Raw genomic sequence first — 15,299 nt, 5'->3', positions numbered from 1 at the left:
ACTGGACGACTGAGGCTTCTTGCTTTGAGAGGAGAGTTTGTCCTCTTCCATGAATCGCCATGTGTATCAGTCAGGTTTTCTTGCATGATAAACAACACGCATCTGTTGTTTTTGCATATCGATCTGTGGGGCAGTGAAGGTGGCTCTGTTTCAGACTGTGGGTCACCGTGGGATTCCTCGCTCTGGTACCAGAAGGAGCATGCCCTTCTCATAGCAGATGGCTGAGACTCAGGAGGCCAAGCCAGATGAAGCAAGTGCTTTGAAAGTCTCTCTGCTCACTTCACATCCATCCACATGCTACTGGGCAAAGCAGGTCCATGGCCAAGTCCACGGTGGGTGGGATGGAGATGTACATCCTGCCTCTTCCAATGGAGGGCAGTGCAGAGTCACATGCAAAGGGTGTGGATGTCAGTGCTAAGCCGGGGGTGGGGGGGGGGTGGGGGAGGGTGGGGGGGTGGGGGGGGTGGGGGTGGGGGGGTGGAGTAGCGAAGAGCTGGAAAGAGGAATCCAGTTTCATACACTGCCAGGCCCCGTGCTTTGGGTAGCTTTGGGAGATCCGGGAGAACCGAACATCTGACGGCCAAGGAGGTGCTAAGTCATCTCTCTGTGAATTACCAAAATGTGCCCCTTGTGGGCGGATGAGTTATCAAAGTCGCTTTGGGATAATGCAGCCCCCGGTCTAGGTGCTTGGCTTGGCAAGTGGAAGACAGTGTGGAATTCAGCCCCCACCCGCTCCCCGGGCGGGCACTTTGGTGCAGGGTCAAGCTGCAGGTCTAGGTGCTGCGACCCTGCACCCTCTCAAGGAGTGACTCACAAGGCCTGGGAGTGCATTTTGTTACCACCAGCTCCAAGCTCTTCAGGTGGGAGCCGTCTGGGGTAGTTTCTTGGTTTTGACCATCCAGGTCAAAAAGCTGGATTTGTCTGGACTCTACCTTCAGGAAAGAAGTATATATTTTTTCCTTCCCAGAAGCAGCCTTGCCAGCCAACCACACAGGCCAGAGTCAACGTGAAAGAAATGAGATGATTATGGAACGTTCCTGATTGCAGAGCAGCACATGTGTCTTTGAAGAAAGAGCTGCTTCTTTCCCCTCACAGTGTGACGTCAGAGGAAACGCCACGCCTCTCTGGACAGCAAGCAATGACAAGTTCTGACGATGTGGGCCCGTGAGCGCGGGGGTCTACCCCGACTAGTTCCGAAATGCAGATGGAATGGGTGTGTGCCCCATCGGCGTCCGCTGGTTTTCACGGTGGCCTGGTGTGTGAGCGTGTCCCCCTCATCTTCATGCTTCCTCATTATCAGAAACAGAACCAATGGATCAGAATTCCAGAGTCTCTATCAAGTCTCATGGCTTCACTTTGAGTTTGGAGGCAGGGCCCGGACCCCGGTGGATGGAATCGTTGTCTCTACACCCATCACTCTGCCTTCTGTCCTCACCCTTGCCACGGCCTCGCTGTGGGTGGAGTGTAACCCCTTGACTCTGGGTTCTGCCATGTGACATCCTTGGGCCAGTGACACATGGATGGAAGTGAGGGGTTGCCAGTCCCAAGCTCAAGTCTTGAGAGCCCTTGGATTTTCTGCTTTTTCCCTGTGTGTCAGAGAAGACCTTCTAGGTCTCTGGGCCCTGAGGTTTATACTTGGGGGGCAGAGACGAGCCAAGCCTCAGCGAGGGCCAAGATAAGCTACTCCCAAAGCTTGAGACGGAGCCTGAACCAACCAGCGTCCGGCTGACGTGCAGACCCACAGACCTGCAGGTGCGTGGGTGACACGAGTGACGACTACTAAGATTTGGGGTGGTTTATTGTATAGCATGACTGCAGCAACCGTTAACCGATACACTTATCTCCTGATGGAAAGCCACAGTATGTTGACCTTGGACACCAGTCATGGCTGGGACACAGGAAGCACCCAAGCAGAGAGGCCACTCTTGCTCTGACTTGAGGGCTGGGATCTGCATGAAGGAGAAAGTGTGTGACTCAATTAAGATACAATTAAGATCCTCCTCCATGGTCTCCCTTTTATCTACTGTCCTCATTATCCTGCTTCCTTTTCTTCTCACCGTGGGACTGGTGCTGTTGTTGCATGCTGATGAGTTTGTCTGTGGCCCAACTTCTGAACTAGAGATATCTGGGTAATTAATTTGGATTTAAGCTCCTCTAGCCAGCCCTTGATAGGCCCACAACTGAGTGCTTTGGAATGCCTTGATTTCTCCCGGGCATTTTGGGGGGACTTAGAGGTCAAGAGTCATTTGGTACCTATCTATCTAAAGTCAGTCTCAAAGTGAGTTTTGAAAAGTGTATGAAAATGTACAGTTGTTTCAAGTGACTTAGCTTACTCCTGGGAGCTCCACTCCTCCCCCCGCAAGTGCTATGAAGTTTTCTCACATTTCGCCTCTACAATTTGGTTAGAGCAATTCTCCTTCATGAAAGTATGGGCTATTTGCTAGGCCTGAGGCCTGGCTGGAGCTCAGACAGGATATGGGCATCATGACACAAGGCCCCCCTTGAAATAAGGTGATGAGAAGATAGAAATAAAACTCCAACAGAAAATGGGGAATTAACTCAGGAAGTAACAACCCTAGTTTCACACGTCATTGTTTCTGGATGCACCATGCACTTTCCGGTTTTTCGTGTTTGTCTTCTCTCTACCTCCACTGAATTCTCTAAGGTCTAGTCTTTCTAGATATCATCAGGGTTAAATGAACCACTTGTGCCCTGAAATTCTGTGATGCTAACTACAATGGCTTTCAAAATTTTTGCTGTGTCTCACAGCAAGAAATAAATTTTGTATTAGTCCCTAACACACGCTCACACATAGGCACACACTTTTATAAAAAATTAAGAACATTTTTTTAATGTTCATTTATTGTTGAGAGACAGAGTGCGAGTGGGGGAGGGGCAGAGAGGGAGACACAAAATCTGAAGCAGGTTCCAGGCTCTGAGCTGTCAGCACAGAGCCCGACACGGGGCTTGAACCCACAAAACACAAGATCATGACCTGAGCCAAAGTTGGACGCCCAACCAACTGAGCCACCCAGGTGCCCCTATAAAAGTCTAATTTAATGTATCACTCTTTGTCTTAGTTGGGTTTGCCCCAGAATAGGCCCTGGAATAAGGATTCATGTGCAAGTGGTTTATTTGGGAGGCAATGTCAGGAAAGACCTGTAGGGGAGTGGGGAAGTGAGCCAGGGAAGGAAGGAAGGCATTCAAAAGTACGTTATCAACAGATGCGTAACTTCAGTGGGGAACTCTGGAAACAGTTTTTGTGGGGGTTAGCCTTCAGGTCGGCTCGAGTGATCCTCACCTCCTGGTATTTGTGCCTTTATGTAATTCCCTCCCACACTGAACTATGCGTGTGGCCTGTGTGTCCAGTAGAATATGGCAGAAGTGATGCTATACCATGGAGAGCAGCCTCTGAGAGGGCCCCAATTCTCTCTACCTGCTGGTATTCGTGACCTCGCACAATCCACCCCCTTGAGTGTAGGCCATTTATAACCACATAAGAAGTGACTCAGTTCTAACCATAGAATATGACAAAAGTGATGGATGTCATTTCTGAGATTAGGTCAGAAAAAGATTCTGGCTTCTGCCTGGCTTATGTTCTCTTGCTCTTTCCTTCACTAGCTCTGAGAAAAAAGAAAACAGCCCCCATGTTGTGAGCTATGCTATGGAGAGGCCCACGTGGGGAAGAGGCTGGTGAGGAATTCTGAGTCAGAGGCACCAAGGGGCACCCAGCTAAGGTGTGCCAGATTCCTGACCAATAGGCATGGTGAGTTAATACATTTCTGAAAACTGCTAAGTCTCGGGGTAATTTGTCAGACAGCCATAGACAATTAACACAGTATCTGACTTTTAAGGTTGGGTCATAAAAGACTTTGCTGTTCTCACTTCGGTCTCTCATTCTCTTGGATTCCAGCCACAGATCCCGAAGAAGTGTAAGTGGTGGCAGTCTGAGGCCTGCCAGCAGCCATCGATGTCAAGGAGCCAGCTTGGAAACAGACCATTCAGCCCCAGTCAGGCCTTCGACTGATTGCAACCCCGGCTGACATCTTGACTGCAAAATCATGAGCAACTTGGAGCCAGAAGCACCGATTCAAGCTTCCTCTGAATTCCTGACCAGCAGCAATTGTGAGGTAATACGTATTTGTTGTTGTTTAAGCTGCTAGGTCTGGGGGGTAAGTTGTTAGACAGCGATTGATAACTAATACAGTGTAGGACAAGTGACTCAGAGTTATTCTATCCAAATGAAGGAGCTGGGGTATTTATACATGGCAACCCACCTGTCAGTGGGTGAGGGCTGCTTCTGGGGGTGTCAATTCCCCAGCTCTTGTTTGTGAGCAGAGAGGGCTTCAGCGGCCAGAGAAAGGCTGTGGGCAAAGAGATGCAGATTCTGGCAGTCGGAAGTCAGGCCTGTGTGAACCCACAGGTAAAGATGAGGGTATGCGGATAGGGGTGTTTGCAGGGCCTCGTAACTCTCAGACGCCATTTAAATCTCATCTCCATGACCTCCCTCCTTCTAGGTAGCTTGGAGCATCTATCCCTCAGAGTCTAGCTCTTCCAGAATGGCCTCTCTGGTCAAAGGAAGAGGAAAAGGACAAGCCTCTCTTTACATAATTGTGCCCACCTCTGGTGCTCCCTTTGGTGGATGCTGGCGTTTCTTGGGCCAACACTGACCTGTCGTCGCTACTCTTTGTGACATGAGTCCAAAGGCTAGGCTTTCTTGCAGGGTGTGCGTCAGGGTCTTTGAAGGGCCCCGTGGGAAGTCCCTGATGGAGGCCGCCCTTTCCCAGCCCCTACTCGACTTTCACTGTAAGGTCTACCATACAGCCTCCTGCTCCTGCCTCCCTGTGCCTAGCGGGCAGCCCACCTGAGCCGAGTATAGGAAAAACAAGTCAAGTCCAGCCACGTTCTTGACCTTTAGGGGGCTCATGTCATCAGCCTCACCAAATACTGAGGTACGGGCTATTCCAGGCTGTCCCCTTCTGCCCTGTGCCTCCCTGGGGCCAAACTCCCCATCTTGCAGGAATCCCAGATCTTTACCACTGACTCTCGAAGCCTTCTCACTTGGCTTTGAGATGGGAACAGCGTTCACACCCACCGGGAGGAAGCGTACTTTTTAGATCCAGCACCGCCTTCCAGTTGGTGGCTCTGCTGTGAGTCTGGCTTCGGTTCCGGGATGGCAGGCAAAGTGTCGCCTAGTAACCCGTAATGCAAATGAAACACCTCACAGTGACAGGCGGTGGGTACTCCGCAGGCATTCGTTTCCTCCTTCTCAGTGTCAGTGATGGAACACGCACCAACCAGTGTGGCTGTCCTGAGGACGTGGGGTTTAATGCAAAATGGGCTCCCTGACACGGGGAAAGAAGAGTGTGCGTGCGTTCTTAGGGCAGGGCCTTGAGTCAAGTGAGTATTCTCTGAAAGAATGAAAGACGGGGCTGACACAGGAGTTTTTCCAACAGAAAGCAAATGCATAGAGATGCAGAGGTCCAGCATCAGTCTCCGGTGCGTGTGGGGGACTCAGCCTAGTGGCCTCAGCCTGGTCTTCAGTGGTCAACCCCCGCAAGCCAGGGAGTTCCTCTTCTGGAGCACTAGGTGTCTGCCACCTGACTTCTCTCTTTTCTGTGAAATGTGGTCAGACCCAAGATCCTCACCATCGGCCCTCCCTTTCAGAGGCTACCTGGGCTCCCTCCCTTCCCTTTCCTCCTTCCTTTCTTGTTCCATCCATATATTTTGGTATCTACTACAAAGGTCAGAAAAACAAATCAATGAAGAGAAGGACCCAATAATCCTGAGAACTGACTCAGGCATGGGAGGTGGGGAGCAAAGCCGCTCAATAAAATGAAAGAGAATTTAAAAATTCCCTGAACAAGGCACAGCATGGGGTCCCGATCAAAGGGCCAGGCAGCTTCGGCTTTGTGTGTGCAGAGGCTGGATGCTCTGGGGCTGAGGGAGAGGCAGCCCCCCTCCCTGCCTCCCTTTCAACACACACACACAGACACACACACACACACACACACACACACACACACGCACACACACTCCTTGGACCACCACCTGACTGCTGAAGAAAGATCTGATGACAGATTTCCAGAGTCTGGGAGGCAGACAGGAGAAGGCATTGGCAGGTCACTTATATCCTTGTAGTGACCCCATTTTCCCAAGCTGTCACAAGATCCCGATCTGCAGGAGAGAGTTTAAGTGCCCTTTGAGGACCAGACAAGCATAAGGATAAGGACGAGGTGAGGGATGTTACAAGTCCTACCTGGCTTTTTCTGAAACAACCTTGGGAAAGGGTGAGAATGTAAGAACCCACCAGTCTGCAAAGAGACGAATCAGGTTTTATCAGCCCTTTCCTTGTGAATGGCAGCTCTTCCGTGAGGTCCTTCCCGGCACCTCCCACCATCCCCCCAGTCCCTGGGGCTGACTGAGCACTCCCCTTGAAGCACCCACTGTCCCCCAGTAGTCTTCCACCAGAACACCTGAGATACAATATTGTTCTTCATCATTAGTCTGTCTCATTCTGTTCTATGAGGCCAGCTCAGGGGCAGACTGTCTGCGCTCAGATCAAGCCAGCACTGCTTATTGGCTGCGTGACCGCAGGCAAGTGACGTAACTTCCGTTTCCTCAAGTGGAAAATGGCTACAAAGCATGTATTTCTTCTTTTGCACAATGGCCCTTCAAATATTGAAGGGCGGGCTTTTCTCCTCCCAGGTTAATAGGCTCTGCTATTTTCACAATTCTTTATAGAACATCGTTTCCAAAGATCCAAAAATGTTTTGAGCGAGAATGGCATCGTGGGAAGAAGGATAGAAACTCTCCACTTTGGGGACCTCGCTGACATGTATATGTTCTGCCATGTTTGCTCTCAAGCGACTCATTGGTTTATACTATGCTGATTGTACACAGATGTAGAAAACGTGAAGGCCTCCATGTACACGCAGGTGGGGAAGGCATCGCGCATGCATGTGTGTGTGTGTGAGTGCACGTGTGTGTGCACCTGATTATTTTCCCGCCCGTTTCCAGAGTTTTAAGGTGGTTTGCAGATTAAAACAGAATAAAAGATGAGGCAGTTAATAATAAAACAAAATCAATATTATGGGAAGGATCCAGCAGCGGATGCTTTGAGATTTCTAAGTGAGCAGATTAACCGTGTGCCGGAAATTTGGCGGTTTCTTAAAGGTTGAGGCTCTAAGACCAACCCTTCTGGTCACCTTGTTTTTGTTTTGGCAAAAATGGTTTCATTTCAGGACTATTTCTTGCTTGCAGGTAGAAAAATGGCAGGTGGATCCAGAGGGATAAGTAGGTTTGGGAATTGGCGGCCAAGAGCATGTTGGTTTGTGACTTTTTTTTTTCACTTACCTTTTCTTTGTCTTTTTCTTACTTATGTCGCAATAAAGCCAAAAATAAATCCTGTATTTGTAAGCCACTTTCCACATTATTCCTCTAATGATTCTGTGTGTGGCCTAAAATCATTCTTCCCCTAAACTGAAGCCCCAGAGAGTTAAGAGTCACATGTCCGTTGTGTGGACATATCACGGTTTATTTATCCATTCTCTTCGTGATGGACCTCCCGGCTGTTTCCACTTGGGGCTTTTATAAACAAAGCCATTGTGAACATTCTTGCAAAGGTCGTTTTGTGGTTTCATGTTTTCATTTCTCTTGAGTAAATACCTAGAGGTAGAATTTCTGGGTCATAGAAGAGAAGAGGTGTATGTTTAAGTTTATTAGAAAGCCAACCAGTTCTCCATAGTGATTTTTACCAGTGCCCTCGCCTACAAGTGGTATCCAAGAGTTCCAGATTCTACATATCCTCACCAACGCTTGGTATGGTCAGTCTTTATTTTTAGCTGGTCCTTTGAAGGTGTAGAGGGATCTCATTGTTTGTCTTTGTATTTTCCTTGATGGCTAATGACTTTGAACATCTTTTGGTGTATGATTTGGCCATTTGAATATATTTCTCAGCACGAAAGGAGTGAGTTACTGCTACTCACAATAATGGACTAATTTGAAACACGTTATCGTGAGTTAAAGAAGCCAGACACAAAAGAGAACATACTATATGATTCCATTTTTATGAAAGAACAGACAAAACTGATCTATGTGATAGAGGTCTTAGTAGTGATTGCCAAAGAAGCTAGAGTTGGGGATGTTGATTGGAAAGGGGCAGGAGAGAAGTCTCTGTGGGTAATGGAAGTATTGTTTATCTTGATCTGGGTAAAGATGACATAGGATTTCTTTTCTCTGTCTCTTTGCCAGAACACCTCTATGTGTGCTCACCTAGGGCCACTGGCTAGCAAACCCCAGTTCCAGCCTGAAAGGGGACTGGAGAAAAGAGTCTGCAAACCACTGAGCCACAGTCTGTCTCCTCCCAAGTAGTTAGCTTTTGCTTCCTCATACAACTAATCAGAGCCACTTAGTCCTGATGTTCATTTTGTGCACTGCACAGAAGTACCTCACAGAGGCAATGAACAGGCAATGAAAGGTGTGGGCTCTGGTGGCGCCAGCCCAGAGCAGGTGCCTTTTCTTAATCACCCTCCAAGAGGGGATCATTTTCGTAATATTGTGGAGAGTTCTCCTTCAAGCTAACAGTGGCCTTGTGGCTAACATTGGGTCATGAAAAGCTGTTCATGATGAAAGCCTGCCTTGGTACTTGTTGAAATAGCAGCTTCTGATCATTTTGGTGACCAGACAGAATCCTAAAGATAGAAGCCCAACATGGGAGCATTTTTATGTTCATTCATTCATTTTTACTCCCTTTTACTCCCTTTCTTCCTTCCTTCCATCCATCCATCCATCCACCCATCCTCCATCCAACCAATATTTTCTGTATACATTGGCTAGTGAATGCCATGTACTGGGAATTGTACTAGTTTCTGGAGATGAATTTTATTTTCTTTTAAGGTGGATACGCAATGGCATTTTTTAAACACTCCTGTCTCTGACTCCTCCTTTGAAACATCTCTGGCCAGGGTGTGAAAAATATCTTTTGATTTTCTCGCTGAAGAGCACAGCTCTGCCTTTGGGTATCATATACAAGCTGGAGACAGCTCTACAAAACAGTGTTTTCTCAGCTTTGCCCATTAGTTCCTCTCTGTCTGTGGTTAAGGGGTCTTGCCTGTGTGGGCTCACTTGTGCCGCTGCCCTGTGTGGTCTATGGCACCAGAAAACTACTGGAGGATTTGGTGTAAAGTGTAGCCTATTCTTCTGATTTAGATTTAATTATAGGATAATCTTGCATTCTGAAACAGGAAAAAAAAAATGGGCGAGGTACTGTAATAATCAAAGTAATAATCCATTACATTTGCATAGTACTTGGCCTGCTTCCAAACCATTTTCACATGAAATATCTCTAACACCCAAAAATGGGAAGGTAGGAAATAGTTATTGTTATTATCCTTTTTTATTGCAGTAGAAAACATATAACGTGAAGTATACGCTCTTCACAAAATTTGAAGTATACAGACCACTATTGTTAACTCTTGGTACAATGTTGTACAGAAGGGCTCTAAAACTTTTTTGTCTTGCATAACTGGAACTCTGTGTCCATTGAACAGCCCTCTGATTTGCATCTCCTTGGCCCTGGCAACCACCATTCTACTCTCTGTTTCTATGACTTCGACTACTTTAGATACATCATATAATTGGAAACATGCAGTACATGTCCTTTTGTAACTGGATTAATTCACTTCGCATAACGTCTTTGAGGTTCATCCGTGTTGTAGCATGTGACAAGATTTCCTTCTTGTTTATGGATGAGTAATATTCCAATGTATGTATACACCACATTTTTCTTGTCCATTCATCCACTGATGGACATTTAGGTTGTTTCCACCTCTTGGCTATTGTAAATAATGCTGCAGTGAACATAGGAGTGCAAATATCTTCTCAAGATCTGGGTTTCAATTCTCTTGGATAAATACACAGAAGTGAGATTGTTGATCATATAGTAGTTCTAATTCCATTTTTTGAGGAACTTCCATACTGTTTTCCCTAGTGGTCACATCATTTAGGAGGTAGATATTGATGCACGTAGGAAACTCCCACTGGATTGACCAGCTAGACGTGTTACCCCATCACGTGCTAATCAGGGCTGAGTACTCATTTCTGACCTTCATGGAGTCTCAACAGATAAGGAATGTCAGTCAGTCATCTTAGAATTAGTCAGTTAGTCCCAGCACTCTCTTGAGATGGGGACATTCCTATTAACCCTTAGCATCCTGGTTCACCAGCACTTCTGGCTCTTTGGCCTGGGAGCTGGAAATCTAGAGAAGTTGGAGGCAGCTGGTGGCCCTCTTCCATAAGACATGGGGAGCAGACCAGGGTGACGAGGAATAAAAGTCCCAGTGAGATAAAGTGACTCACTTAATGCTTCTTGCTAAATTGATGGCAAGGCCAAGAATAAAATTTTAGTTATGATCAGATGGTGCAAATTTCTCTCACAGCAACTGTCCTCATGTTGCATTGTGGGATTTTTGTTTCAGAATAAAGATTTCAGTCATTTCTTACTAATATTTTTATTATTTATCATCTGGCAATGGATTTTCAGAAATGAGATGATGTCATGTGAGTCAAAGAGGACCAGGCTTGAGGAGAAATGGCCCTGATTCCTGGCTAGATATGTGTTGTTAATACCAGTTTGGCTTGGGGCAGGTGTTAGCAATGAAGGGTCTTGGCTGTAGGTGGAAAGTGGGAGTATGGGGGATTTACTGACGATTTCCCGCCACTTATACTGGGATTGCTCTTGGACACCTGGGTGGGCTGGAGCTGATGGGAACAGAATAGAGCTGGTGGTGTTTGGATTTAAAAACCAAGTTGATGTTTCCTACAACCGGAAGGAACCCTTGAACTGGGGCAGTGATAGAAACTGAGAATTTGCTGGAACACAAGAGGCGAATTGACAAGTGGCTGCCTGGAATAAAGGCAGACTTGAAGAAGACATCTGAAAGACCCTAAGACCCACATGGAAGAGAGAATCAGACTCAATTCTGAAGGACCCAACACAATGATTTATGTGTTGTAGGCCCTCAACATATATTAGTTCCCTGAAAGATGTTGGGTAGTAAAAATCAAATGAAGCCAAGTAACCACAGGGAAACCCTAGACCATTTGTACAGGGAGTAGAAGAATCTTTGCAATAAAGTGTCTAATGACTTGTTATAAAAAGTTGTGGACACCTTGGTTGAAGTAGGGGTGAGGGGCCCAGAGTTCTTCTCTGCATTGCTGTTTGGTATCTGATTTTCTCTTCAGTGAGCCCATGACTTACCTTCTTGAGACCTCAATGGTTCCATGCCACACATGTTGAAAACTGGTAGATCAAATTACTTCCAAGGCCAATTCTCTTCTGAGAGTCAGTGATTTTTATTGTTAGCAAATTTATCTATAAATTATACCTTATTTTGTCATCCCTAAGTTCCCCTTGGTTTATTTTCACACCTATGATTTAGCTGTATATAGATAGATACTGGATTTGGATATCAGGGATTGTGGGGGCAGTTCCACGGCCTTTTCTAGTGGAAGGGTGTCCTTGGTCAGCAACTTGACTAAGAACTATTCCCAAGAAGGTCTAGAGATGGATGCAGACCAATGTTTTTTCCCTCAAAGGTTTCTGAACAGGGGCGCCTGGGTGGCTCAGTCGGTTGGGCGTCCGACTTGGGCTCAGGGTCATGATCTCGCGGTTTGTGGCTTCGAGCCCCACGTCGGGCTCTGTGCTGATGGCTCAGAGCCTGGAGTCTAATTTGGATTCTGTATCTCCCTCTCTCTCTGCCCCTCCCCCACTCAAGCTCTGTCTCTGTCTCTCTCAAAAATAAATAAACATTAAAAAAATTTTTTTTATAAAATGTCTCTGAACAGAGCTATGGTGGATGGCAAACATGGCCACGATTATTCTCTTCCCTGTAGTTATGTCCCTTTACAATGTGACCTTGCAGCTCCTCTCAGGAAGGTGTAGTCTGTTTCCTTACTCTCTGAGTCCGAGAGGGTCATGTAGCTTAATTTGACCTAGAGAATGTGGTAGAAGGGACATTGTGCCTGCCCAGAGCATAACCAGCCATCCCGTGACATATTCAGACTAGCAAGATAGAGGATGGAGGTCATGCTGAGTAGAGATAGGTCATCTTGGCTGAGGCCATCCTAGATCAGTCGGTTCCCAGATGGCCTGGCAGCTGACTGTGGAGGCATGAGTGAGTTGAGGTCCGAAGAGCCAGCCATCTGAGCCCGGCTCAAATTGTCAACCCACAGACTCAGGAGCTAAATACGTTGTTGTTTTAAGTCACTAAGTTTTGGGGGATTCGTCACATGGCAAAAGTTACCACATAAAACCCACAGAATGTACACCACCAAGAGTGAACCCTAAAGTAAGACGAGGACTTTGGGTGGTTATGATGCGTCAGCGTAGGTTGTGTGGGGGCAGGCTGTGTGTGGGGACCCTGTACCTCCCTCTCAGTTTTACTGTGAACCTAAAACGGCCTATGAAAATAAAATCTTTTAAAAAAAAAAGTTAACGGATATAGTCCATTATGGAAATGACCAATAGACTCTCCAGAATCTTAGTGCAGTGGCCACGGAGGCCCGGCATGACCCTTTATGGCAGAGAAAAATGCTGTGTGTTCCACAGATCACTTAATCTTTATGACGATCCTGTTATCATTTCCACTTTAAAAACCAGAAACCTTTGGCAAAGAGAGCTTAAATGCTTCTCCGAGGGTCATACAGGTGTGAGCATTGTAGCCAGATGCAAATGCCGGTATCATTTATTCATGACGCCGGTTTGCTGGCCGTGGTTCACTCTCTCTGTGCGCCGTAAGGTCGGTCCTGTGGCTTTGAGTCTCTCATCCTCAGTCAGAACGTCACTCCACCCCCCCCCCCCCCGCCCCGCCCTCTGACCAGTAGTGCCACACTGGGCTGAGGGCTGAGGGCTGAGGGCTGGGTTGGGGGACATAAGGAAGCCTGGCCCTGCCCTCTCCCCCTCCAACCTTCTTCCCTGGACTTGCTCGCATGGCTCAGAGCCTCTCTCAGTTCTGAACGTCAGCGATCTGTTATCACACATCATCAGCATCGGGTCTCCCTGGGACAGAGCGCTTGTTGGAATCCTCCAGAAGCCCACTTATCAAGCATCCCACACCAGAGAGATCCCGACTCTCCAGAAACAAGCCCCTTTCTGTCAGCCTGAGATGGAATTAACCTCCCGAAGGACCCCGTGCAGCCTTTATGAACCAATCACAATTGGCTCCACATTGAGAGTCCACGGGCTTTATTTTATTTTTCCTCCAAATCTCGTGGCTGTTGCATTAGGCACCAACTCCACAAGTTGCTTAGAAACTGCTTTGCGTCGGTGGGCTCATCCAGGTCCCCATGTGCAGGCAGAGTGATAAGCGCCACTATTTATTTTTTTTAAACACAGACATATAATTAAGGAAACTGTTCTGAGGTCTGCGAAGTCCCACTGGCAATGAACAGCCAACGAGAAAGGCCTGAAGGTGGAACAGAGCTGGGGATTTCAATGAGAAAACGAATAAATACGACCCCCATTCACTCCTGTCTCTGTGAACTTAGGGTCAGAGCCAATTTTAGGCGACTCACTTTTCTTCCCCCCAACTTGGTTCTTCTCAGGCCCTGCCCGATCCTTCAGAGCTAAAGATGTTTCTCAAGGGGGAGACACTTCCAACTCCACGTCTTAGTATTCTGAATAAGAGAAAGGAAGAGACAAGGCCGCAGATGGTGGGGGACATCTGCTGTGCGGTCAGCCCAGCCTCCATGTCTTCTGCTAACAGCACTTTGATTTTGCACTGGGGTGTCGCCTCTCCCGTATTCAAGGTCACAGGGTTTGTGGGGGCGACTCCCCCAGCGCCAGGGAGCAGACACACGACTCAGGCCCTGCCAGGGGGAACGATTTAGGGCTGGACACACGACCCAGGAGGCTCAGCTTTGGGACTTGGTTGGAACTCTGGGAAAGGTGACATTTTTTCCTGCTGGAATTGTAATTCTGGAAGGGCAGATGCCTGGTTCTGCTGGTGGCCATCTTTGTCACCATGTGGGCAAAAACCTGCTGAGAATGAAGTCGAAATAGAATAAAGGCAAGGGAGGGAGATCAAATTGTTGAAGCTACCAGATCCAGTCTGGTTTTCAGTGAAATGAGCCCATAGGTTCTTTTCTCCTTTGGTTTTGTTTTGGCTAATTTGACTTGGGCTTTTTGTAGCCAGAATAGTCCTGGAAGGCAGGTTAATCCCAAACTCCTTTTTTTAAAACTCTGCCTCCCACCTTCAGGCCAGGGCCAGGGCAGAAGGACTTTGCTCTGCGGTGGTCCCGTCAAGGTCTAGGTGCCTGCGGGTGCAGGTGTTTCTCATCCACGGGGAGAGGGGTTGGTGGGAAAGTTGGCACGTGCTCCACAGCACGGTGACAGGGACAGAAGTCTGTGACTCTGGAGTCAGTAGAAATGAGTATTGCAGCACACCGATGTGGTGGCTGAAATGAAACATCAGCACGGGCTCTTCACCCCGGGAACTTGGGTTTAGAGCAGGGGTGACAGGATGCATGTATGGGCAAAGCTAAAGGTCCAAGGGCAGGCCCTGATGGGGGATCTGGTCGGTCAGAGGTGTGGGGGCTCATGGAGGGCCGTGAGGCTGGTAGAGAGGCAGGCTTCTTAAAGTGCTGGGTCAGAAAGTTAGAGTGGTCAGTGGAGGAGAAGGCAGAGGGATATGTCAGCAACCCTGTGACAGAACCGGTTCACATTTTTGAGACTAGAGACTGCCCAGGCCTTTCAAGCCAAGCCTCCACGTCTGGGTAGAGGGTCCTTCTATTGTCCTCCTGTCCTCTCTTTCCATATTGCTTCCTCTTCTGCTTCCCTTTCTCTGTCCCCGAAACTCTCATGGGGCAAGGGACAGTGGGAGGGTGTGGTCACAGGGAATCACTTCTGTCTTCTCTTGCACCCCTGGGAGGCCAGCACAGGCTTTGAATTGCACTGGGGCGGAAGTACATTAGACTAAAGGAAGAACCAAGCAGGACTCCTAGAAGGGTTCCATCAGTTGCCAAGGCAACATGCTGACTCTTTCCCTGGAGGAATTTTAAAATAGGTCACACATTCCTTTTTATGGGAGGTTGGGAGTCCTGCCAGGAATGATGATGGGACCTGCAAAGGACTCAGCATGAGAGGTCAGAATCTGTGAAAGCCCAGATTTCATTTATAGAAATCTGTACAGAAGGACAACTCTCTCATTGGCTGGGCTGCTCCCATGGGCCACCTGTTTGCAAGGCCCCGGGCAGCAGATGTGGTGGTCCAAGGGATGAAGGGGCCTGTGTGGTTGTGG

At 47.8% G+C, this 15,299-nt stretch overlaps 1 long non-coding RNA gene across 2 annotated transcripts in view; it reads left to right on the top strand.

Annotated features, from left to right (window-relative positions):
* LOC109248800 (uncharacterized) overlaps positions 1–15,299 on the top strand; it is a 40,640-nt gene that overhangs the window by 13,646 nt on the left and 11,695 nt on the right. Inside the window, exons 1-3 of one of the 2 annotated variants that reach the window (XR_002072263.2) lie at positions 992–2,129; positions 3,622–3,766; positions 3,914–4,130. This is a non-coding gene — a long non-coding RNA (uncharacterized LOC109248800). Of the gene's footprint in view, positions 1–991; positions 2,130–3,621; positions 3,767–3,913; positions 4,131–15,299 lie in introns of those variants that run through there. The other variant, XR_002072262.2, reaches the window with a different exon arrangement.

This window comes from Panthera pardus, unplaced genomic scaffold (genome assembly GCF_024362965.1).
Source record: "Panthera pardus isolate Hobbes unplaced genomic scaffold, ASM2436296v1 HiC_scaffold_16, whole genome shotgun sequence".
NCBI lineage: Eukaryota > Metazoa > Chordata > Mammalia > Carnivora > Felidae > Panthera > Panthera pardus.
This window is presented reverse-complemented; position numbering and strand designations above follow the sequence as displayed.